We start from the raw sequence: 26,345 nt of genomic DNA on the forward strand, positions 1-26,345 counted from the left end.
ATCATATAATGAAATAGGTGTAACCAAAAATCCAACTGCATGGGGCTGGCGCCGTGGCCGAGTGGTTAAGTTCACACGTTCCGCTGCAGTCGGCCCAGTGTTTTGTTGGTTTGAATCCTGGGCGCGGACATGGCATTGCTCATCGAGCCACGCTGGGGCAGCGTCCCACATGCCACAACTAGAAGGACCCACAACTAAGAATATACAACTATGTACCAGGGGGCTTTCGGGAGAAAAAGGAAAAAAATAAAATCTTTAAAAAAAAAAAATACAACTGCATGATAACCTCTAGTTTGATAAGGATTTAAACACTCTGTTCCCCATAGGTCTTTCTGCCAAGTACAGGTGGAAACGTATCCTAAGAGAGCACGAATCATGGAGTCATTATAATGAAATCGACTAAACCAAGGATTTGATGGGTGTGAGCAATTAATAAGGTTATCTGCAGGTAGAGTATAATTAAATTGGCAGAAATCAGGTAGTCTTTTTTTTTTTTTTTAAAGATTGCCACCTAACAACTGTTGCCAATCTTTTTTCTTTCCTGCTTTATCTCCCCAAACCCCCCCTGTACACAGTTGTATATTTTAGTTGCAGGTCCTTCTAGTTGTGGCATGTGGGACGCCACCTCAATGTGGCCTGATGAGCACTGCTGTGTCCGTGCCCAGGATCTGAACTAGCAAAACCCTGGGCCGCTGCAACGGAGCGCACGAACTTAACCACTAGGCCATGGGGCCGGCCCCCAAATCAAGTAGTCTTAATTTTTATTTTTACGCATATTACCCTCAAGTCCTTGGAGGTTTGATTGGTTAGGCAAGGAGATGTAGGAGGAGTCCAAGTAAGCTTCGCCCGATATGAAGGTTCAACAGTACAAGTAATACAAGAAGTTAGGGGAGGAATAGTGGAAAGAATGGCAATTAAATGTACTGAAGAATCTCCAGATTCATGTACAGAGCGAGTCCTCTGATGACAAATTCAATAGTTTGTCAAGTTTCCTCCAGAAGCAAGAGATTGGGATATGCAAACATTGGAATTGTCCTTCCAAGAAGAAATTAAGAAGAAAAAGGAAACTATAATCATTATCACAAATGGTTGCCCTTCCATATTATTCTCGAGATAGGAAGAGACTGATCAAAATATGTAAGGAGAACGAAAATAAGTCTGGCACTTAACAGTGCAATTACAATGTGTGTTACAAAGGGAGGGAATTTAGGGTTGAATAGAAAGTTTGTAGTGATCAAATTGAAAGGTGGAATAAAGGTACAGGTCATATAGGCCTAGTCCAGAGTCTTGGGTTAGCTGTCCACATCAGATGGCATCTGCTTCACTTCCTAATCATTTTTAATTTTAAATTTTCTCTTGGTTTGACAGTCCAGTTGAGTGCAGGAACTTTCTTTAAATGAGAAACATGAATCCAAGAGTCAACGCCTCTAAGTTTGACAGCACAGGGCTTAGTTAATAGTACCTGATAGGGTCCTTCCCACTTGGGTTGTAAAGCAACCTTTTGGAGGTGCCTTTTCCAATATGCATAATCACCTGGTTGTAGGTTATGGAGTTTAAATTTCTTCCTCTCCCAGGAGCACACGGTGCAAAGACTGTTCTACAAGGCTATGATTCTTACCAATGGCTTTAATTGTTCTTTTACAATAGGGGGCATGTCTCCTTTAATTAATTGGATATCAAAGGCAGATCAGGCTACGGGGCTGGCCCCGTGGCCGTGTGGTTAAGCTCCGCTGCTGGTGCCCAGTGTTTCCTTGGTTCGAATCCTGGTCGGGGACATGGCACTGTTCATCAAACCACGCTGAGGCAGCGTCCCACATACCACAACTAGAAGGACCCACAACGAAGAATATACAACTATGTACCGGGGGGCTTTGGGGAGAAAAAGGAAAAAAATAAAATCTTTAAAAAAAAAAAAAAGGCAGATAAGGCTAAAAGCATAGGTCGGCCTGTAATTATTTCAAAGGGTGAAAGCTTCTGTTTGCCCAAAGGGGCAGACCTTAGATTAGGAGGACCCGAGAAAGTGCCTTTGGCCAGGTTAACTTAAGTTTTCCATGATTTTTGCCAATTGTGTTTTAATTAAGCCATCTGTTCTTTCTACCAATCCAAAGTTTGGAGATGATAAGCACAGTGGAAACGTTGCAGTAAAGGCCACACTTCACATAGCTGTTTTATAACATGGCCAGTGAAATGTGTTCCTCTGTCACTGTGTAATTCTTAAGGAACACCCCAACTGTGGTGCTGGCATGCTGACAAGTGAATGTCTCTACCTAGCGGGAAAACATGCAAATCATTACAAGGACACATCTATAACCCTGAGAGGGGGACAACTGGATAAAATCCATTTGCCATAACTCAGCGTGTCCTTTAGATAGGTCAAAATGACCAGGGGCTGTCTGAACAGATTTCCCTGGGTTGGATTATGGACATAAATTTCCCTGGGTTGGATTACGTTCAAGTCAGTTGGGCTTTCTCAAGCAGCCTTAGATGTATTTGCCGCCAATATTGTTTGACAAAACTTAGTTTGTCAGATGGCCAGTGGGTCATCTGATGGGTCATGTCAAGCAAAAGTTTTTTTCATGGATTCTGGTATTACTGGTTTGTTCTTTGGGCCCTGCCAAATATTAGTTAGTGGGCTGAATATGCGACCATCATCAGTCCAGAAAAGTTTTTCTTGGTGAAGTGCTCCGCATCAAGCATCCTTTACGATCTGATTGAGATCTTCTTTTGGAAGATGTTCAAGGTTTGCAATGACATTAATTTTAACAGAATTTAAGGCAGCTGTTTTTGTTGCTTGATCAGCTAAATTATTCCCTTTCCTTTCGTCTGCATCCTGTTCAGAATTCCCGGAGACTTAGAGACTCGCCAGGGCGGAAGGGAGTCGTGTTGAATTTAGTAATTCATTGACTAAGGCCCCATTTTTAAGTTGGGATCCTCTGGACATTTAAAAACCCCCTTTGTTTCCATAGCATACCCAAATCCTGAACCACTCCAAAGGCATTTGATCGTCAGTGTAAATGTTTGCAGTTTTGTCTTTTGCTAAAGTCCCAGCACTGGTTGGAGCACACAGGTCAGCTTGTTGAGCTGCAGTGGCTGCTGGCAGTGGACCTGCCCCAACCGCATCAAGGTGGGTAGTAACAGCACAATATTTTCCTTCATCATTTCTGAGACAGGGACTATCAGTAAACCAGGAAAGCCCAGCATTCATAATAGGAGTTTCCTGTAAATCAGCTCTAGGTGTCAGTAGCTGGTCACAAACCTCTAGGTGTCAGTAGCTGGTCACAAACAGTCATGAAGCGTTTCCTCGGGTGGAAGGGGAGGAAGGGGAGGAGGATTAAGACCATTACAGGGAGAGTGTGATCTGAGAAGCGAGCCGACCAGCAGAAAGAGGCTGAGTGTGCTGGCAGTTGGTAGAGCTTTTACCACATGGAGAGCATAGATGCTAAGAGGTAAGCCCAAGACTATTTCTTCAGTGGATGTAGAGAGGGCTCCTGCAGCTGCAACCACTCCTGAGCCTGGGGGGCGTCCTCGAGCTACAGGGTCTAATTGTGGGCTACAATAGCCAGGGGGCATATGTTGTCCTCCATGTTTTGAGTAAGGAGCCTAAGGCATTTCCTTCTCTTTCATGGGTAAAGAGGAAGAAAGGGAGTTGAAAATTACGATGCCCTCATGTGAGTGGGCTAAGAAGCTCTTCCTTTAATTGGCAAAAAGCCACATGGGCCGTTTCTTCCCAGTCTATGAGGTCATTTATGTCGGATTTTAGTGAGTATATAGGGGTGGGGCCATCAAGGAGAAATTCGGCATCCAGTTCCTGCAACACCCTGCAAGGCCAAGGAATGCCTTAAATTGTCTTTAAGTTTGTGGTTTTGGGAAGTTTAAAATGCTCTGAAGGTTTTCAGGGTCCAAGAGAAGTCCCCGATCTGAACTCTAATATCCTAAGTATCTGACTCAAGTCTGAACAAATGGAAGTTTTTCTTTAGAGGCCTTGTGGCCTTCGATTGCTAATAGTTTAAGGAGGTGAATGCTGTCTGTTCACACGCTTCCTTAGAAGGAAAGCAAAGCAGAAGGTCAGCAACACACTGTAAAAGGGCTGAGCCAAGTGAAAAAATGACGTCTGTTAAACCTGCCTTTAAGATCTGTGAAAAGGGCCAGCCCCATGGCTGAGTGGTTAAGTTCATGCGCTCTGCTCCCGTGGCCCAGGGTTTCCCTGGTTCAGATCCTGGGCACGGACATGGCCCTGCTCATCAAGCTATGCCGAGGCGGCATCCCACATGCCACAACTAGAAGGACCCACAACTATGTACTGGGGGCTTTAGGGACAAAAAGGAAAAATAAAAATCTTTAAAAAAAAAAAAAAAGATCTGTGAAAAGTGAGAAGGGCTCTTAGTCTAGCCTTGTAGCATAACGGTCCAAGTCAGTTGTTGGCTCTCCCAGGTAAAGGCAAATAAAAACAGAGTTTCAGTGTCTACAGGTATGCTGAAGAAGGCACAGCAAGAATCAGAGACAGTAAAGAATTTACTCTCCACAGGAATATAGGTCAGGAGAGTATGGGGGTTAGGAACAACAGGGGGCCAGGGAATGACAATATTATCTATAGCTCCCAGGTACTGAACAAACCTCCATCCTTGTCCATGTGTCCGTCCATGAGGTTCCTCTCAGGGAGGATGGGCGAAGTACAGGGACTAGTACAGGAAATTAAAGACCTTGAGCCTTATCTCCTTTTATTGGCCTAATTTCTGCAAAGGCTTCAGGGTTTAAAGAATATTGTTTAATATTAGGGAGAGGTTCCAGGATCAACCTGAATTTTTATTGGGGTTGTTGAATGAATCTGTCCTATATCCATTGCGGATTTAGAACAGAGCTTCTTGGGAATTTGCTTAGAGAGGGCAATACTCTCTGATTCCCTCATAATTTAAGGGCAAAAACAGTTAGGGGTGTTGAAGGATTTTCAATGCTGCTGGCTGAACTGGGGACTGACTCAACCTCAAGAAATATTCCCCGTTTTGAGAAAAGGAAATGGCAGTTTGATCTTTTTCTAAGAAGTAATTTTCTAAGAAGTAAATTTCTAAAAAGTAATTTTGCCAGGAAGTGAACAGCAGCTGAGTGGACTAATGCAAAAGAATGATTATCCTGAAGAGGACCCAGCTGAAAGGGCAGGCAGAGAGACAGGTAGGCTGTTAAGGCTTATGAGAAACACCCAGCAGTTGAATCTTTACGGTACTCTGAGGAAGGGGTCATCTGGGGTTGGTGGGGTTGAGCACAGAGAGGATTGCTCCAGTGTCAATTAAAATAGTAAAAATATCATTTCTGATCAGTATGGAGGTTTGGCCAAGGTGGTTAAGAGGTAAAATCGGAAAACCCCTTGTTTGCCCTTGGAGCAGCCTCAGTCCATTGGAGAAGCTGAGGGCCCAGGGTTTTAGTCAAGGGCAGCTCCCCTTTCACCGTCCAAACTTTTTACAATAATTGCAAACGTTTTTAGGGTTATTAGTAGGTCTGGGTTTAGATTACCAGGGTTTATTGGAAGAGGCAGACAACTGCTGAAGTTGTAAATTCATAATTTGAGTTGCATTCTTCCTGGCTGTATCATCGAGTGTCTGGGCTAGTTGGTTAGCTAGGTTGACCAGATTAGGAGTGGAAGGTGTTTCCCATTGCATTCTATTTCTTTTAACGAGAAGGGAAAGGTCATATTTAGGCCGTTTACAAACATAGAGTTGAGGGCAATTTTACTCAGGAATCTGCTGAAAGCCTGATCGGGGTTCCCTTTTAGGTTATTTTCTTCTCTCTTGCTGCCCTTAATATTTTTTCTTTGTCCTTGACTTTTGACAGTTTTAATATTATATGCCTCAGAGAAGGTCTTTTTGCATTGATGTAATTGGGAGTTCTATTGACTTCATGTACTTGTAAGTCCAGTTCTATCCCCAGGTTTGGGAAGTTCTCAGTTATTACTTCTTTGAATAAGCTCTCTGTTCCTTTCTCCTTCTCTTCTCCCTCTGGGATACCCATTATTCTTATGTTGCTTTTCCTAATTGAGTCAGATATTTCTCAATTTCTTCATTTTTTTAAGATTCTAGATTTTTACTTCTATATCACTAATTCTATCCTCCATAAGGTCTGCTTTATTTTTTATGTTTTCTACACTTGTGTGTGAGGAAGATTGGCCCTGAGCTAACCTCTGTACCAGTCTTCCTCTACTTTGTATGGGAGATGCTGCCACAGCATGACTTGATGAGCAGAGTGTACATCCACACTCGGGATCTGAACTCACCAACCCCAGACACAGAAGCAGAGCATGCCAACTTAACCACTACACCACTGGGCTGGCCCCTCTACATTATTTTTTATTTCATTAATTGTGTTCTTCATATACAGAATTTCTGTATGGTTTTTTTTTTAAAGGCTTCAATCTCTTTGGTGAAGTATTCCTTCTTCTCATTAATTTTATTCCTGAGCTCATTGAACTGTCTTTCTGTGTTTTCTTGTAACTCACTGAGTTTCTCTATGACAGTTATTTTGAATTCTCTGTCATTTAGATTGTAATCTTCTGTGACTTCAGGTTTGATTTCTGGAGAGTTGTCATTTTCCTTCTGTTCTGCAGTGTTATTATAGTTCTTCATGGTGTTCGATGAATTGGTCTTCTGCCAGCGCATCTGTGGAAATATCTGGTTGCAGATTCTACCTGCCACAGCTGGGGGCAGAGTAGGGCCTGTGTTTTCTTTTCCCACCCCATCTGCTCCTGGTTGTGCCAGTCGGGCCACTCTGTATTCAGACAGGCTGGCCACAGCCACTCAGTGGGTTGTGCTTGTGTGGGCAGGGCCATTGCACTCAGTGGGTGGGTTGTGGCTGGGTTGCAGCTGGGCTGCTGCATGGTGGGCAGGTGAGTCATGTTCAGGTGGGTGGGGCACCTTTCGTGTGGGCTGAGCTGCTGCCACTCAGTGGGGAGCATTCTCACAGGTGGGGCCACTATGTTAGGTGGTACCTGCAGGTCAGGCTACCACTCTGAAAGCATTTGTCTGCAGGGCAGGCTGCCCTCACCTCCACTCAGAGTCACACCAGCTGCTGTGTGAGGATCTGTGACCTGGATCACTGCCAACAGGGAGGGGGAGGGCTCTGCTCCCCTAGTCCCACTGCTTCCCAGGAGTCCAGTCATCTTCAGGTGTATAGCTGCATGGATTTCTCAGGCATCCTGTTGTGTTGTGCAGGGAATCCTCTGTTGGTTATTGGATGTCTGTTTAGTTGTAACTTAGAGGGGAGAGGCAGAGGGAACAACTCACTCTGCCATGCTGCTGATGTCACTCTCAGTTGAAGGCAATTTTAGTGGAGTTGGTGTTTACAGGAAGCCCAGAATTTTCCTTAAAAATAAGCTGGAGCCTATTATTGTGATCATGAACAGGTTTATCAGGTTTTTGAGTACAAGCCTGAAATTTGTTCCTATCACTTGATTAGGGGAGGCTTGGGGAATAACTTCATGTAACTTTATTGCCATTTAATAGGCAGGGTCCCTATTTGCTGGAAAGACTCAATTAAAATCATCCATGGGATTAGTCCATCCTGCTTTAGCATCCAGTATTGGGCTTGGCCTTCACCAACCAGGAGGTGAATTAATTGGTAAAGGTCAGAGAAACCAGGGTGTTAAGTTTGGATGACAATATTAAATTCTTTGGTCACCTGATAGGGTTCCTCTGAGACCTTGGTAAATTCTTTAGTTATTACTCTTAATTCAGCTTTTGTCCAGGGATTATAGGGGGCAATAAGCAGAGTCGACAAGTGAAGGGGAACACAGAGATAGGGGCTTGAGATGAGGGTTTAATGTGAGGATCAAGAGGGACTTCAGAGTCCTGAGGGTATAAAAGGAGGCTCAGCCAGAGAAGCATAGTGGGGGAAGATGAGGGGAGGGGGCTGGGTGTTGGTTAGAAGGCAAGGATTGAGAAAGAGATGGAGCTGAAAGAGTATTATGACCCTTTTCTAATTTGGAAATTTTCTCAGTCAATCTGGAGACAGTATTCTGTAAAGAGGCAGTTTTAGATTCCTCTCACCATTTGGATGCTTGTTAATGCCAATTAAAACAGCTTTCCAGGGGCTGGCTCAATGGCGCAGCTGTTAAGTGTGCAATCCTGCTTCGGTGGTCCGGGGTTCGCCAGTTCGGATCCCAGGTGCAGACATAACACCGCTTAGCAAACCATGTGTGGTAGGCGTCCCACATATAAAGTAGAGGATAATGGGCACGGATGTTAGTTCAGGGCCAGTCTTCCTCAGCAAAAAGAGGAGGATTGGCAGCAGATGTTAGCTCAGGGCTAATCTTCCTCAAAACAAAACAAGAAAGAGCATTCCATTCTACCTGTTTGGTTTAAAATCTGTGGTTTTCAAGTTTGAGGGTCAAAAAGATAAATTTGGAAGCTCAAAGGAGCCCCAAAGTGGCCACTGTAATTTTAAATCATCTTTAGTAATTTCTGTCCATTGAGAGAAAAATTTACAGAAGAAGGGGCCATAATTTTTAAACATAAACCCAGCTGGAGTTTCCAAGGGAGGAATTTTTGGGAAATTTTCAAAAATTGAGAGTCCCATGTTAAAGAAAAGCATGCAGCAAGGATGACAACAGGGGAACCCCTAAGGAAGGGTTCCCCTTTAATTTAGAGTACTCACCAAATAGGGAAAGCCTTCCAGATCGCAATAGCCATGAGCCACCTTGAGCCAGCCCAAATAGAGAAACCCTTCAGAACGGCAAAAACTGTGAGCCAGCTTTGGGACAGTCATCTCCTGCTGGGCAGTTGAAGCCAAATCCCAAAGAAAAGCAATGACCTCAACCAAAATGAGGGAAGTGGAGCCTGACAGGACTCATAGTCAGAGGAGACGGCAATCTGTGGAAGCCATGAGTAGAGCCTGCGTAGGTACTGCACGCAGTTCCAGAGGACTCCAGTCAAAGATGAGATCACTTCAGACCCCACTCCCGACACTATATGACACCACATGTCAACCTTGAACAAAGAAAAAGAAACCAGTTTAAGAGGCAGAGAGTTTATTTTGGCTCAAAGAATTGCAATTTGTGGAGCACAGATTCAGGTAGAAACCCAAATAGTGTCCACATACAGGTTGAAAGAATAGGGCTTTTATGAGGAAAAGCAAGGGGATAATTACATGAAAAGAAGGAGGAAAAGAAAAACAATTTCTATGTGTGTTAATAAGCTAAGTTGTCCTTGGCTATACATAATTGATTACTGACCCTATCTTTAAACAGAAAGTCCAAAATTTTCAGTCTTATAATCAGGATGTTCATTTCTCTGGTAACTTCTCAAACAATTAGTTGTAAAGAAATGGTCCAGTCCAAAAGTTTGGCCCAGTCCAAGTTTCAAGACAGCAAGGCAGTTTCTCTGGAAAGGCAGCTCCAGCTCCATTTTGAAGAGTCACTTTTAACAGAGGCCACTCATAGAACTCTAACCCTTGTTTAGAAATGTAGTCACTTAATGCGACCCCTGTAATAAAGAGTCTGGCTCCATTTTGATCTTTGATCCTCGCCAGTGTTGAGCCCTCAGCCCATTACAACATGATTTGATATATGTATACTGCATTGTAAAGTTACAATTTGCTAAGAGAGTGGATCTTAAGAATTCTCACCACGCAGACACACACACAAACACAAAATATAACATTGTGAGGTGATGGATGTGTTAATTAACCTGGAAACTCTTATATGCCTAAGAACCTGGATTGCAAAACTCTTAAGGGGTTTACTTATTTATTTGAATAACTTGATTGACATATAATGCACTTACTGTACAGTGCACCCCATTAAAATGTATGTTTTAATTATTTTCGGTATATTTGTAGATATATGCAATCATCACCACATTTTTTAACATTTTCACCACCTCAAAAAGAAACTCCTTTGCTCTTTAGCTATCATTCCCAATCTTTTCATCTTCCTCCTCCAATCCCAGCCCTAGACAACTACTAATCTACTTTCTGTCTCTATGGATTTCCCTTTTCAGGTCTTTCATATGAATGGAATAATTAAATATATGGTCTTTGTGATTGACTTCAGTCACTTAGCATAATTTTTTTCAGGGCAATTCATGTTGCAGCATGTATCAATACTTTACTTGTTATTATGGCTGAATAATATTCCATTGGATGAGTAAAACATGTTGTGTTTACCTATTCAGCCTGTGATGGCATTTGGATTGTTTCCACCTTCTGGCTATTAGAAATAACATTACTATAAAATTCATATAAGAGTTTTTCTTCAAACACTTGTTTTCATTTTTCTTGGGCATATATCTAGTAGAAGAATTGATGGATCGTATGGTAATTCTAGGTTTAATTTTTGAGGAACTGCCAGACTGTTTTCCAGAGTGGCTGCACCATTTTATATTCATACCACGCATGTAGGAGGGTTGAAATTTGTCCATGTGTTCTTAACAAGATTTGTTATTATCTCACGTGTTGATTCTAGCCATCCTAGTGGTTGTGAAGTGATATCTCATTGGGGTTTTGATTTGCATTTCTGTGGTGACCAATGATGTCCAGCATTTTTTTATATGCCCTTGGACAATTGTATATCTTCCTTGGAAAATGTGTATGCACATCCTTTGCCATATTTAAATTGAGCTATTTAACTTTTTATCATTCAGCTGTAAAAAGTCTTTATATATTTTAATACAAGTAGCTTATCATATATATTCTCTGTTCTGAAGTCTGCTTTATGTCAAATTAAGAGCTATTTTAAATTCAGTCTGGTCTTTCAAAAATCTCTGTCGTACCTGAGACTTGTATTGATGATTGCTTTTTCTCTTCAAAATGTGCTTTTTCCTTCCTTTTAGTATGCCCTCTAATTTTTGTTTGAAACATAGACAGGATGTATGAAGTAATAGGATTTTAGGTAAATAGGCCTTTAGTGTGAGGTGTTATGATTTCTTAAATAGGAGTCAGACCATGTTTAATAATTGCTGCCCTGGAGGTGTCAGGGGCTTCTGTGTGCAGTGTCCTTGTACTTATCTCCCTGGTGTGTTTGGGTTTCATTAGAAGCTCAGTCTTAAGTAGACTCTGTGTCTTGCAGCTCTGTTTTCATCCACTGTTTGTGTCCTGGGGCCCTGCTGATATGGTGTCAGGGATTTGAAAGGGAACATGTCCTCTTCTGTTACAATGAAGCCTGCAATATTTTCTTGCTAAACAATCCCAGGACTGTGAACTTCAGAGCAAGTTCTTAGCACTTATATTTCTTCCACTTTTGTCAGAGAGGAACCTGAAGTGACTGCAGGTGTCTATTTGCACTTTGCCCAATCAGAGAAGACTTTGCACATTAGTTTCCTTTGAGAGATGGTCTGCCTTACAGACAGCAAAATGCCTTGTGTATATATCAAAATGTTTTCCCCCATTTCCTGCATGAAGCAAGAACTAATTTATTCTGATCTTCACTATGAGAACCTGGTTGGGCTCCTGAAGGAAAAAGTCGTAAATTATGAATATCTCTTTGTGCCAATGGGTAGGCACAAATACTGCCCCCACTAGAGCTGTTACCTCTCAAGCTAGTCCAGACTGTCTCTCCAGCAATTCTTCTGTTACAGTCTACATATTCCTAGATGTCGCTGGCTCCAGGAAGCAGTTATTCTCTGTGTTCGCCTGTCTCTCATTTTTGGGGCATTGGTTTACCCTGAACCTCAAATATGTCATGTTATCTAATATGAGGTGTTGATTTTCAGGTTGTTCAGCTTTTTTCTTTTTGTGAAGATGAGAGTAACTCCAAGCTCTTTACATATGAGAACAGAAACCATCCACTCACTTCCATTGCTCTGTGTTCTCCCTTGTGAGACTATCTCATTTTCACTTATTGATTCCACCGCTAGTGACATGTGAGCGGTTTCAAAGTTTTTCTTTGTGACTAATGTGTCTAAAGACATTGTCATACTGGGATCTCTGCATTTGGAAGTCTTATCCTAATCTTCTAAAAATTCTCTGCCCTGAACTCCTGTTGTCACCTAAAAGACATTTTCCATTGGTTACCTTCTGTTTTGTCATTGGTCTTTGGAGAGCAGGATCAACCCCCTACCCAGAATGGGTTCAGATGTCAGATGTTGCCACATGCATCGAGTGAATAGGAAAATGTTTATTACTCACAGAACTTTCTAGGGGAGTAGGGCAAGGGTAAGCCGGTTGAGGTGGCTTGTGTAAAGGACAATAGGTTGGCCCTTTAAGGTGTGTAGGGGTAGAGGCTGCAGGTTTTCAGGGTTTGACCCTCCTACCCACTGACACAAGAAAAGGGGCAACTGTCAACATCCTAACTTTGTTACCCACTGTGGGCTGGGCAGGGCGCGCGGGTATCTAAAGCCCATTAACAGTCAAACATCAAAATGGAGTCAGTGTCTTTACTAAATTCACTTGATGTTTGTTGACTGAATGATGTCCCATCTCATTTAAATGAACTTGAATTTGAATATTTGCTTCTTTGAATATGAATTTTAAAAGCTATGTGAAAATCATAACCAACATATAATTAAGATAGAGAAACCTCAAAGAAACATTTGAATCCAGTCATCCTAAGGTGTTGGAGAGATTGAGGAAAATATATCAGTAGGTTTCCAGAGCCCTGTTCAATTATTTTAGTAATATTGTTGTTTACTTATTTTGTTGTTGTTAAATTTGTTTATTTAATTTTGCTGTTGATTTTTTTTTTAAGATTTTATTTTTTCTTTTTCTCTCCAAAGCCCCCCAGTACAGAGTTGTGTATTTTAGTTGTGGGTCCTTCTGGTTGTGGCATGTGGGACCCCACCTCAGCATAGCTTGATGAGCAGTGCCACGTCTGTGCCCAGGATCCGAACTGGCGAAGCCCTGGGCTGCCGAAGCAGAGCGCACAAACTTAACCACTCGGCCACGGGGCCGGCCCCTGCTGTTGATTTTTAATTGTTTGTCTCACTGCGGGGTTATTGGTGGCACCTTGCCAAGGTCATCTACCCACATGCCACAAGCAGCTCTCCTGTGTACTTTCCCTAGCTGGCCAATAGACAGTCCAAAGCCAGTTGGTCATCAGGACCACAGCTGCCAGGAAGTTTTCCTTCCTAGAAACATTATGAAATACCAGCTGTCAAGTACATGGGTTTTGAGTGTTTTAAACATTTCTTGATTGGCATTAATGATGTGAGTTTGTTGAATTACATCATATGTGCCCAGGTCAGTGCATGTGACCAACCACAATGAGAATGTGAGTACAACTGATAGGAAAATAGCACATGTGTGTTGAGATGGGCCAGAAGGGATTTTGAAGGTGGATGCCCCAAAATGAAATATTGACATCCGGGGTACAGAGCACAGGTGATGTTAGGAGGAAGACCCAGGAGTTGGATATAATAGTGGTGGGCAGTGGGCACGATTACAATAAACGAATGACCTGTGAGAGTGACTATTTTGACAGGAATGTCTGGTATAGAAAGGCCTCTACTTATAAGGTGCCAGCAAACCTCATGATCAGAACAAAGAAATGGGCCCTAAATGCTGGGGATTGAATCAAACTATGTCTTGAACAGCAGGAAGACCCATTGAGAAGGTGGCAAGTTTTGTCTAAGTAGGCCATTCTGGCTTCTATGAGGGCTGTAGCCTGGGGCTCTGAAAGCAGTAAAAGTTCCACTGAATGCCTTTTTGAAGAGCCCAGTGTTGTATATTTGGAGAAATGAGTTGATCACATCATAATATCGTGGGAAGTCCTGCATTTTGGCTTCAGCAGAGACATGACTGATAGGATAAGTAAGTAATTTGTTTATATGAGTATCTAACATGGTCCAATCATAGCAGGAAACCCAGCAGAGAGGGTGAGGGGCCCTATAAATTCTATTTGCCATCAGCTGTAGGGACCCCTTCCCCATCCTGGAAATAAATTGCATTGCCTGTATTACCAGAGGCATGTGTTTTCATATCAGGTGCATTGGTCAGTCACTAAATTAGCCATGACAGAGGAGGAAGGAATTCTTTTGCATTCTGCCTTGACATTTGGGACAGAGGCCCCTCAGTGAGTTCATATTACACGGGCCCACAGGGCCACAGTTAATACCATAAGATTTGAGGTGTCAGTATGAGTCTCAGAAATTTGACTCAATTTATCACTCTCAACATTGAAATGAGCCTTTGCAGATTGAGGTTTAATATGCAAAAAATTAAGAGTAACAATGATTTATACTTGGGTAATCGTGAGGCAAGATATTCCTAAAAGTGTTTATCCCAAAGGGGGCCACCTTGGATAAGGAGTTCTTGTAGCTATTGGTGGGACCAGATTGTAAGATCATTGGCAATGGCCACAGGATCTATATAGATGTGACTGTTGGCCAGGGCATCCTGTAGCTCTGGCATGATGGCAGAATCTGACTCACTGAGCTGATGCGTGGGTGCTGTCTTCTTTCACGGGTGGCCTGTTGGATCTGGAGACAGAAGACAGCATCTCTCCAGTGGACTCCATTGGTGGCACACGGTCCATAAAGTATATGAACTCTCCTGGTCACTCATGTGATCCCAAGGAACTCCCCAAGTGTCCAGTGTGTCTAGAAAAGGGGTGATTCCTCCAAGACGATCGCATCACTCAGAGGACAGGGGAACACACTTCCTCCTGCAGGTGGGGGACACTGGAGGTCCCATTTTTGCCTCTATCCTGTGGGTACCAATATCTTTGCAATGAGGAGGCCTGTGTGGTGAAGCAAGACCGATGGGTGCTCCTTTCACAACCCAAGGGAAAGCGGAAAGCTGTCTGCACTGGGTCATCAGCTCGGGGTCCGTGAGAGCTTCCATTTCCAGAAAGCCTGCGTCTGTCGCCAGCAGTGGCTGCTCTAAATGTGTTTAGCACCAGACTGAGAAAACTTTCATGCACCAGAATGTCCCGGGCAATTTATGGCCATCAGGGGTGTCTGAGAGCCTCTGGGAGGCAAGAGAGGAGGCTGCTGAAGCCTCTGTGCTGTCGGAGTCTGGGGAGGGAGACACCATGGAGTGCCTGTGATTTGGTCAGATGCTAGAGCCATTGTTTCCCCAAAATTGGTCAATTTCTAGGTCTTTTGTAAGTAAGCAAGTAGAGAAAATAATTAAGGGATTGTTGGAGCTCAGGGGCACGTGCTCGTGACATGATTTATGCCACTGCTTCTTCCACCCTCTCACCTCACAGCCCCCTGCTGTGCTGCAGAGAAATTTTCAGAAGGGACAGTCGTGGATTTCCAAAGAAGTTGCCGGGAGGCAGGCACAGGGTTGCCTTGAGCTGGGAAACATACGGCTGGAAATGGACTCAGGACTGCAATGGAAAGACATGATGCTGATGCCTATGGATTAGATCCCACTTGGGGAGAAGTGTGGGAGATGCCTGCATGTTTCAGAACCACAGTATTTCCAAAGATCTGTCCACGAACCTGATTTAAACTCAAAGACAGATTCCGGGAGCCCTCACTTCACTCCTAGTTATGAGTCTGAGCTGAGGGCAGGTGCAGCCGTAGGGGGAGTTTGCTCAATTAAGATGAGGTTGCAACAAAGGCCTGTTGGGGACTGAATCCTCCTTCCCAGTCCTTCATTCTTCCCAAGAGGGATCCCAAGGTGGAGGAAAGAGGTGTTGCACATGTAAAATTCAAGGTTCAGGAGAAGTTAACATTTTCCCAGCACGGGGAAGCATTTTTGTTTTCTATTAATTGTTTTGAATATATATATATATATATTCTATGTTAAATGTAGTTGTGAATTTTCACAAATGTATAGTAACACCACCACTAAAAGATGGAGAACACTCCATCACCCCAAAGGAACACTCTTGGGGTACCCTTTCTACTAAACCTCTCCAATACACAACTCAGCACTAAAAAATGGAAAAGACTGCATTTCTTTTGCTCTTTAATATACTCACAGCTGTTACTTTCCTTGCTCCTCTTCCACAACATGTGCTGGAAGTCCAGGCATATGGAAATGAGATCTGTGAACAGGAAATGGGCTCCTGGGCTTTGCAGGTTGTTGAACAAAAAGCTTCCAGCTCCTCCTGCTATAAAAAGACATTAAAATTTCCCATATCTCCTTTCATACTAAAATAGGAAATTACTCCAAATGATACAATCTGTCAACTCAATTATTCCTTGCATGACTACCTTCTAAACATCCACAGTTCTCTTTGGGGTTTCCACTGAGAGATCACATTGAACATGCAGAGTTATCACTGTACTTACAGAATAAACTCAAGGTGGTTACCACAGTGCAGATGAACAGACCTCTTGCTTTAATTGGGAGGATCTCCATGGTTTAATGGTGGTATATATTGTCTCAGTTTGAATAGCAGCAAAAAGAAAATGCCAAATACTGTACTCTGATTTTTAGTGAGGGTGACTAAGGCAAGACATTCCTGGAATTCTTTTACCACAAAGGGGCAACCCTTTGAGAATCACCCAAGAGTGGTGAACATGTGCAGATGGGGACGAGTGTTGGTCGGTGCTAAGATGACTGCTTGATGTATGGTCAGTGTGATGACCCTTGGGTCCAGTCCTTCATCAGAGATGTCCCAGGGGCCGGCCCGGTGGCGCAGCGGTTAAGTTCGCACATTCCGCTTCTCTGTGGCCCGGGGTTTGCCACTTCAGATCCTGGGTGTGGACATGGCACCGTTTGGCAAATGCCATGCTGTGGTAGGTGTCCCATGTATAAAGTAGAGGAAGATGGGCATGGATTTTAGCTCAGGGCCAGTCTTCCTCAGCAAAAAGAGGAGGACTGGCGGTAGTTAGCTCAGGGCTAATCTTCCTCAAAAACAAACAAACAAACAAACAAAACAGAGATGTTCCAATTAAGACATGAAAGGCAGCAACTCTGCCTGAGCTCCATCATTTATGAGTGTGGTGATGTCATCCCCAAAGTCTATGGACTCCCATTGCTTTTCACTCAGGGAGCCCTAAGGAGCTCCCCAGGGAGCCTGGGGGTCTGGGAAAGGGATGACCTCCTCCAACACCATGGCACCTGGCAGGAGACTGAGGACAGGGAAGACCACCCCCTCCTGCAGGTAGGATATCCCAGAGGGCCCACGTTTGGCTCCATCATGTCTCAAGGGGGTCTCTGTAGCCATGCTGAGCTCTTGGAGTGCTGCTTCCAGGTCCCAAGGCAAAATGGACTGCTGGATAGATGGTCCCATGCTCAGGGCCATCTACTTTCAGGATGGCCTCATAAGTAGAGGTCATTGCAGCTCTAATGGCATGCAGCATGGGGCTTAGGGCAGATTCTTGCATCAGAAGCCCATGGACAACTTAAGGCCATCATGGGTACCCCAGGAGGCATGCCAGATGGTCACTGAGGCCTCTATAGTGAAGGAGTCTCTGAGGGCAATAACTGGAGTGTTGGTTGTATGACAATTTGAAGAATCTCCAGCATTTTGTGCTGGGGGCACCCTTTCAAGTTGGCAGATTTGCACGTAACAGCACAAAAGGGCTCAATTAAAATTTGTATACAAGAAATATGTTACCTCTGGAACAACAAAAGAACCTAGCAGGTGTTGTGGCTATGAGGGGAACAATAGCTATTTCTTCATAGTGTCAGGAGGGAGCAGGTCTCAGATTATCAAATAATCTCCAGAAATTTAACAGTTGTCAGAACCTCACATCATATGAGCAGCAATGTCCCATCCAGTTTTTGTGAGCTCCTTTCAATATTTGTAAGTCCTGAATGTCCTCAGAGGACATGTCATTAATGTAACATTGTACCTGTGTTCTTGGACACACCAGGATGCAGTTCAGACCCCGCCTGCAATGACTGTGGGAGGGCACAGCTGTGGAAGATCCACGAGGATAACCCAGTAAAGGGGCACCATGTCCCTTCAGAGGGGAAGGCCAAGTCCAGCTGAGAGGCTGAAAGGCTGAGAGACCTAGCCAAATCTGTGACAGCAGAATGTTTACCAGTTGCTGACTGGATGGAGTTAGTGATTTCTATTATGTTGGGGACAGGGTATAGATGTCTGTTTGTTGTAACCACAGCCTGAAGTTTGCAGTAAACCAATGTGAAGTGTCATTCATCCTTTCCAGGTTAAGAAGAAACCAAATTCAACCATTCAAAGGAGAAGCACTGGGAATAATGAACCCTTTACTAAACAGGTTTTGCATATGGTAATTTTTCAAGGCTTTGTGTATTTACATTGGGCCATATTAGCTACTTTATTTGTGGGGTAAGGTCATGGGGTTCCATTTTATCAAGCCAATTTGTAAGTGGCAAAGACTTGATTTAATTTTAATTCTTTTTGTGCGTGTAAGGAAGATTGGCAGGCTCTGAGCTAACATCCGTGGCCAATCGTCTTCTATTTTATGTGGGATGCCACCACAGCATGGCTGGATGAGCAGTGCTAGGTCTGTGCCTGGGATCCAAACCAGCAAATTCTGGGCCGCTGAAGTGGAGTCTGTGAACCTAACCACTCCCACCGAGCTGGCCCATTAATTTTAATTCTTGATCATTGGTTCGAACTTTCTAGCTCATCATTGGATACTTTAGGACCACGGATGCTATGACTATGGAGAATTTAGGTTAAGACCATAGTTCTGAAGGTTAAGGAGAAACATTTGTCCTATTTGTCTCCTATATTATATTCATTAATGCCCTGAAGATCATCAGGGACACCTTGCTTAAATTTAGTGGGACCCCAGGTATAACTGTAATTTCAGACCTAGTGTTGATTAACTGCTTGAAGATTTCTGAATTCGTGCATTACATCAGAGAGCAAAATTAATTCAGACCCTGTGTTGTAGAGGCCCAGAAGCCAAGCAGTGTACCTCTATCTGTTCTGCTACATAAATTTTTAGTATATTTGGATTTCTAATTGGGTCAAACTGTGGACCTTTCTTTCAGTATTTTTTTCTTTTGTTCCCTCTATCTTGTCCTTCCCTGTTTTGTTTTTTTGGTCAGTGGATATACTTCAGGGGAAAGGGTGTCCTTTCTACCCTGGTATTTATATGTTTTTCTTCCCAAGAGCCTCAAAACAGTGCCACCAGGGTTAGGAGCCTCCCCGATGACAACTGGGTGCTTTAGTGAGTTTAAGGTCCCTGGACTCAAGTCAGGTTTGAACTAATCCCTTTCCTGTGCCACAGGGGTGCCATGGGTGTTGTCCCCTAGAACCCCAGGGTCAGGATCTTTGTGGCAGTAGAGGCAGAGGCAGCAGCCGAGGTACTTAAGGGTCCTGGGAAGTCCTCTGGTATTAGGGCGTGGACTCCACCGGCCATCTACTGGCTGCCCTTTCCCTCTCGTCTCTTTGTCTTTTTAAATGACAGCTGTTTCAGGAGTGACCAGTGATGGACTCACCTCTTACACAGGGTATAGTCCTCTTGTGTCATCCCAATCCCTGGGGTATGTCAGGGCCAATCCAGCCTCTGTCACAGCTTCACTCTAACACACAGATAAATCCTGACAAAGACATTGACCCAGGACTCATGTAAGGAGGCCCCAATCCTGTAGCCCTGCTCTGAAATGCCTATAAAGTCTCAAGATTGCCAGCTCTGCTCAGCTGAACCTAGAACTGAGGTTGGTGGGTCAACAATGCAACACGGGGCAGCACAGCTCCCAGCACGAGCTCCCCAGCAAACAGGAGCCCACAGCACATGCCGCCACCAGGCAGCAGAGCAGGGGAGCAAGTCAGAGCAAGAGAAGACAGACCCACGGGTGGGGTCATGTCTGGACATGCTGCTCAGGGCGCCAACTGTTATGGTCCCTGCAGAGGGGTGGTTCCCTTGTTGAGACTGATGCCAGGGTGGCACGCGCGCGCGCACACACACACACAGAGGGGAGGAAAAGGCTTAGGACTCACATCATAGAGGTCTGAGTGGAGGGCAGGGCCGGCCTCTCAAGCAGCTCTGACTGGGCTCAGAAAGCAAGGAATGGAGCCTGGCCTGGGGCTTCACTGGGCCTGGGGGTGGGGCCGGGGCAAGAGCTCTGCACACAGGCAGGGGCTGGGGTGGTGGGAATCTCCTGCCTGCTCTAGAGGAGAGAGCACCCAGGCTTCTCCTCAGCTTGTCCAGGTGGGGGCACAAGGGGAAGAGGGTGAGTGAGGCTTAAGCTGTGAGCAGTCACCCAAAAATGTGGAGTTTGACTGCTCCTTACAAGGACAGATGTGGGTAGGAAAATATGCACTTGCGATTACTTGTTTTTATATAAAGAAACACTAACAGCAGGCTCAGAACATAATCAAAACTGCATTTGGCGGTGGCTGGAGTAACAGTGCTGGAGGGGACCAGGATATGTTGGCCGTGAGTCTTCTTAGGTTAGACTTGACTACCTTACAGATTTATTTTAAAAAATAGAAATTTACATAAACTATATTTTACTATTTAATAGTCTTTTACTTAATTTTAAATTTTGTACATAGGAAACCATTCTAAGATTTAATTCCCTTAAATACTGTTACAAAAGTGCAAACCACAAAGTGAAAATTTTGAAATCTCTTTCTAACTACAAGGACATGGGGCATCCTAGTTTGTCCTTCCCCTCTATCTCACACTGGGGTGTTCTCAGGAATAAGCAGCATGTTATAATGCAAGAGGGACTTGACTTTAGCCCCTTAAATGTATTGGATTTTCAAAGATTTACATAAGCTTTCAGTATTCTCCCTCACATTAATTAAAACAGGAATTCAACTGCTTTAGCCTCTTAAATTTCTATGTTCTCAAGGGACAAGCACACACAAAAATTGGTCTAAAAATGAAAAATGTGCTCAAAAACTTAATACATTTATCTCATATCTTGAGTTTCTCTTGCCTAAAAGGAACAAAAATTCTATTTGATTTCACAGTTTTCTTGCTTTGCTCACCTCCTATCTCTCCATCAACTTACAGTCTCAGGGCCCAAGTGCTAAGGGAAACTAGAGCAAAAGGGCCGCACTAGTCCATCGATAAAGGAATCCAAAGGAAAGAAACACAAATACTGGAATCAGCTCAGATGAGCAGCCTGCTTCCCACAGGACAGAAAGAAAGCCACGGTCAGAAGGTCCCGTGTTCCTGACTCTCCTGGTGGAGACAGAGCCCTGGAGGGGGTCAGTCTCTGGAGAAGGAGGGGAGGGCACCTGAGCAGCCACAGGAAGGAGCTCTGGGAGCCCCACACACCCTCCCCTCCCCAGGGAACAGTGCACATGCTCCCTCTCTCAGGCTCCATTCTCACAGTGAGGAAACTCAGCTGGATCCAGTTTAAGGTTCTGACCCAAATGGACCCCAGATGAATGGGCCCTAACCCAGGACACAGAGCTCCTGACTCTCACAGACTTTCTCAGTGTAAACGAGTTACTCTCTGAGTGCACCTACACTGTGGATGCAAAACTCCAATTATGTCTAGAAACAGGCCCAAGGGAACCACAGGGATAACCTCAGAAAGGGTGTCACTCCCCACCCCAGGAGCACGTGCACCCCCAGCTTTCTCTGCAGCTGCAGGAAGCCTCTGCAGCTCCTCTCAGGATGAAGGCTCCTTCCATGGGGGTGTGAGCAGTAGGACACCTGCAGGGGAGGCTCCCCAGGAAGGACAACTGGGCCTTCAAGGCCTTCCCTCTGCAGGCCCAGGGGGGCCTTAGCTTGGGTCACTGCTCTCAGGTTCTCCTCCCAATCGAGTTTTTTTGGACCACCACTCATATTTTAAATACACAAACCCAGTGTTTGAACAATCCAGCTAAAATAGTCAAACCAGTCTTTATATGAAAATGAGGGAAGAAAACTGTATGGCAATTTGCAGGCTCAACAAGAAACCCCACCAGAATGTATTGCATTCTGGAAAAAAAGATGTTAATTAATTATTATTTCTGTGACGAGCAATTTTTTTTCTAAACTATTAATCCTACTTGAACACTTCAGGTCTACATGTCTAAGTGTCCTGATTAGTTACCCCGAGGAACTCAAGAGTGGGTTTGGGTATTTTAACTGTTGTTCCAAATTGTTCTTTTTCCTTTTGTTAAGTTAAGGAGATGCCATCACCAACCACCCTGGACCAGACCAAGCCTCACCATGAGAGCTACACCTATGACCTTTGCCTTATTTTTAATAAGATCTCTCCAGGAGGACCTTAGGCCTTATTACCATCGCCTGCAGTGTACAGGGAAGCACTTTTCCAGCTGAGCCTGCGCAATGGAATACCCACCTCTCCCTTTTGAATATTCATTCCCCATCCCAAATAAATGTCCCTGCTTCCCTTTGCTCAGGGAAGCCATGACTTTGGAAGTGATTCCACATGGTCTCCTATTTGCCCCAAACTTACCTTACTTTGTGAAACAACTACCTCTGGTGGAGAGCCGGAATTAACTTGCCCGGAGGTGAACCCACTCGTTCGGTAACATAAGCTCTGGAAATCCAATTGAACTCACCCAAAATAAAAGAACAGACCTCAGAATGTTACTATGACGCTCAGGGGAGAAAAAAAAGTTTTTAAATCATGCAATGAAAAACTGAAATATTTTATTTTTTCCAAAATTTACCTTTTTCTCCCTCTTTGGAGCTATTTTATATTGTTTTTCAAGCTGTATTGATTAAGTAAATTTTTATTCATTGGAAAACTGAGACGAAATTTAAGTGACCATATATTTTCATTTGACAAACCCCAGGGAGGGGCAGTGCTGACAGGACAGATCGCCCGGAAGTTTCTCAAGAGGAACCTGCAGCAAAGGACTGCCAGCTGCGCGTTGGCGCCCAGGACGCAGCCTGGAGGAGAGGCGGGAGGAGCTCGCACCACGCGCCTCCAGGGGGATGCGCTACTTTCTCTCAAGAAAAACATCCACGAACGAGGAATAAACCCTCTTAAAAGAGCCGCCCACTGACTACGGAAAAGTGATAAACAACTAAAATATCGGGTCTGTTTGTGGTTGATAATTATGCTGTGAATCGGAGACGGGAAGTTGGCGTTCGGGAACGTGAGGAGGGATCTGGAAATTTAGGGATTTATTGTCGGTCCTGGAAGAGCTGGGGGGACAGGGTCGTGGATTGGAGACCCTGCTCCCCAAACGTTTAGGAAACTCAGGAGAAAACGGGTCCCCTCCGAGGAGAAAGGAGGCCCTGGGGACCCACAGACCGCAGCCCCTCCGCGCACGGACCCCGGAGACCGAGACCCGACTGTCCTGCGGGCCCTCCCGCGGGCCCCGCACCGTCTGGGACACGCTGGGCTGCGGGCGCACAGCGGCCCAGAGACGCTCGGGCCCAAGTCGCCGCGCGCAGGCACCACAGGACGCCCGGGGCCCGGCTGCCGGCCCCGCCCCCACGCTGCGGCCGGAGGGACCTGAGGGCCGAGCTGCGCCACCGCGGACTCAGGGCCGCAGACCCCGGAGGGTACCGCGGGAGGCCGTGCCCGCCCCGCCGCTTCCCACCAGCCCCTCCTCCCGCGTCCTCACCCCGGGGCCGCACACTCACCATTCCTAGGGCTCCTGTGTCCCCTGAGTCTTTCCTACGACCCCCACGGCCAGTGCAGGTCACAGGGTGACAGGGGCTGCGGCAGAGCCCCAGGACCGTTAACGGCAGGAGCGGGAAGGGAAGGCCACGTTGGGCCAGACACGCCTTCCCCAAACCCTGACTCCGCCAGAACTCTGAGCATTTCTAGGTTTCCTGGGTTGTCGGCCACCCCTCTCCCCCTACGACTCCCGTGGTCGCTACCGGTCACAGCGGGACAGAGTGGGCAGCAGAGTAACCTGGGGAACTTAAGGGGAGGCGCCCCTGATCCCAAGGTGGCTTGAACGAGTGGCTGCCTCTGGGAGTTGCGGAGAACTGCCCCACCCACCTGCCCAGCGCTGCCGGATTGCCAGATCCCAGACCTTGCCCCTTCGTCCCTGAGTCACAGCTACCTGAAATTAGTGTCTGAGCCCAGTGCCAGCCAGAACTCCTCCTCTACAGGAACGTTAGCATTGAAAGGTAGTGCTGGGAGGGGACTCCCGGATCCGTCTTTATAAACACACACAACTGAAACTCACCTCACCATATGCATTAATTAGTCTCTCTCCATGTTGATCTTTGCTGACAACTTGGGTCTGACATAGTTTTACCTAATAGTTACACAGGCACAGACGCCAGGAGGGCATTAGGTGAGCATCTACTAGAACTTCAATCAGGTTCAGAAAAAGAGCATAGGAAGCAAAAACAAGCCATCACTTCAGAAGAAAAATGACTTCTGGGTATACAGAATGGTTAGCTTTAGAAAACATTTCTGACATGAAACTATTTGTATCCCATGGAGAATATAAGCAGGGACTCTTTCTCACCCATAGTTAAATCACTCTCTGTGGTCGTGATCCACTCCTTTCTTGTGGCTACACTATTTAATCCATCTATAATGAGACATCAGAAAACTGGGCTGCATCTAATAATCATATCACTTGTTGAGTCTATGATACTAGACGGTCACATTCATTGACAGGCATCCTCTCCGTATAGTCTGCACAGATACCATATGTGAACATTTCCTCTCCCAATTCCCTGAGGACATGGTCACCTTTGATATCATCGCAAAGAGCCCCACCCAAGTCCCCTGGAACTTCAGCAGTAATTCCACCATGCCCAGGGACAGAAGGATCCCTGGAGGCCATCGGACAGATGGAAACTGAGGGGCAGGGACAAAGAACCACAAGTGATCTCGATGAAGAGAGAAAGGAAGGCCCAGCTTGCAACTAGTGTTCATCTAGTATGTTCAACTAGTATGAGGGGCACACTGCTGGGCAGTGAAATCATCCCTCAGTCACCCATCCAATGCAGGAAGAAAAGTTCTGTGGGTATTCAGCATCAAGCACTGAGAGATGGAGAAGATATTTCCATTTCATTATCTGTTTTTCATCTTCCCTTTAAGAACTATTTGGGAAATAATAGTGTAGAAGCTGGTTTCCTGGAAATCACTCTGATTTTGAATTCTGTGTAGGTTACATCATGTTCACTACCCCAAAATTAATTATAATCCATCACCACACATGTGCCTAATCACCCCTTTTACCCTCCCCGCTCCCCACTTCTCCTATGGTAACCACCAATCCAATCTCTGTTCTATGTGTTTGTCGTTTTTATCTTCTACTTATGAGTGAGACCATATGGTATTTAACTTTCTCCCTCTGACTTATTTCACTTAGCATAAGCCCCTCAAGGTCCAACCATGTTGTCACAAATAGCCAGATTTCATCATTTCTTATGGCTGAGTAGTATTCCACTGTGTATATATGCCACAGCTTCTTTATCCATTTGTCCCTTGATGGGCACCTAGGTTGCTTCCAAGTCTTGGCTATTGTGAATGAAGCTACAATGAACATAGGGGTGCATGTATCTTTATGCATTTGTGTTTTCAAGTTCTTTGGATAAATACCCAGCAGTGGGATAGCTGGATCATATGGTAGATCTATTCTTAATTTTTTGAGGATTCTCCATACTCCTTTCCATAGTGGCTGCACCAGTTTGCACTCCCACCAGCAGTGAACAAGGGTTCCCTTCTCTCCACATCCTCTCCAACACTTGTTGTTTCCTGTCTTGTTAATTACAGCCATTCTGACTGGAGTGAGGTGATATCTCATTGTAGTTTTTTTCTTTCCTGCTTTTTCTCCCCAAGTCCCCCCAGTACATAGTTGTATATTTTAGTTGTGTCCTTTGAATTGTGGCATGTGGGACGCCACCTCAGCATTGTCTGACAAGTGGTGCCATGTCCTCGCCCAGGATTGGAACCAGCGAAACCCCAGGGCGCTGAAGCGGAGCATGGGAATTTAACCACTTGGCCGCGGGACCAGCCCCTCACTGTAGTTTTGATTTGCATTTCCCTGATAGCTAATGATGTTGAGCATCTTTTCATATGCCTGTTGGCCATCCGTATATCTTCTTTGGAGAAATCTCTGTTCAGATCTTTTGCCCATTTTTTAATTGGGTTGTTGGTTTTTTGTTGTTGAGATGTACGAGTTCTTTGTATATTTTGGATATTAACCCCTTATCTGATATATGGTTTGCAAATATCTTCTCCCAATTGTTAGATTGTCTGTTCGTTTTGTTGATGGTTTCCTTTGCTGTGCAGAAGCTTTTTAGTTTGATGTAGTCCCATTTGTTCATTTTTTCTTTTGTTTCCTTTGTCTGGTCAGACATGGTACTTGAAAATATGCTGCTAAGAGCAATGTCAAAGAGTGTACTGCCTATGTTTTCTTCTAGAAGTGTCATGGTTTCAGGTCTTACATTCAAATATTTAATCCATTTTGAGTTGATTTTTGTGCATGGTGTAAGACAATGGTCTACTTCATTCTTTTGCATGTGGCTGTCCAGTTTTCCCAAAACCATTTATTGAAGAGACTCTCCTTTCTCCATTGTATGCTGTTGGCTCCCTTGTTGAATATTAGCTGTCCATAGATGTGTGGGTTTATTTCTGAGCTCTCCATTCTGATCCATTGGTCTATGTGTCTGTTTTTGTATCAGTACCATGCT

General features: G+C 44.8%; 1 protein-coding gene and 1 long non-coding RNA gene across 2 annotated transcripts in view; both read right to left on the bottom strand.

The window, feature by feature from the left end:
• Nucleotides 1–26,345, bottom strand: part of LOC103542102 (zinc finger protein 791-like) — a 257,519-nt gene that overhangs the window by 64,440 nt on the left and 166,734 nt on the right. The gene's annotated exons all lie outside the window — the stretch shown is intronic.
• On the bottom strand, nucleotides 14,091–23,601 carry LOC139084134 (uncharacterized). The gene is made up of 4 exons (XR_011541482.1): nucleotides 23,325–23,601; nucleotides 22,183–22,283; nucleotides 15,848–15,979; nucleotides 14,091–15,247 (listed from the first exon to the last, which is right to left on the bottom strand). It is a non-coding gene; the product is annotated as an uncharacterized lncRNA (long non-coding RNA).

This window comes from Equus przewalskii, chromosome 6, assembly GCF_037783145.1.
Source record: "Equus przewalskii isolate Varuska chromosome 6, EquPr2, whole genome shotgun sequence".
Taxonomy (NCBI): domain Eukaryota; kingdom Metazoa; phylum Chordata; class Mammalia; order Perissodactyla; family Equidae; genus Equus; species Equus przewalskii.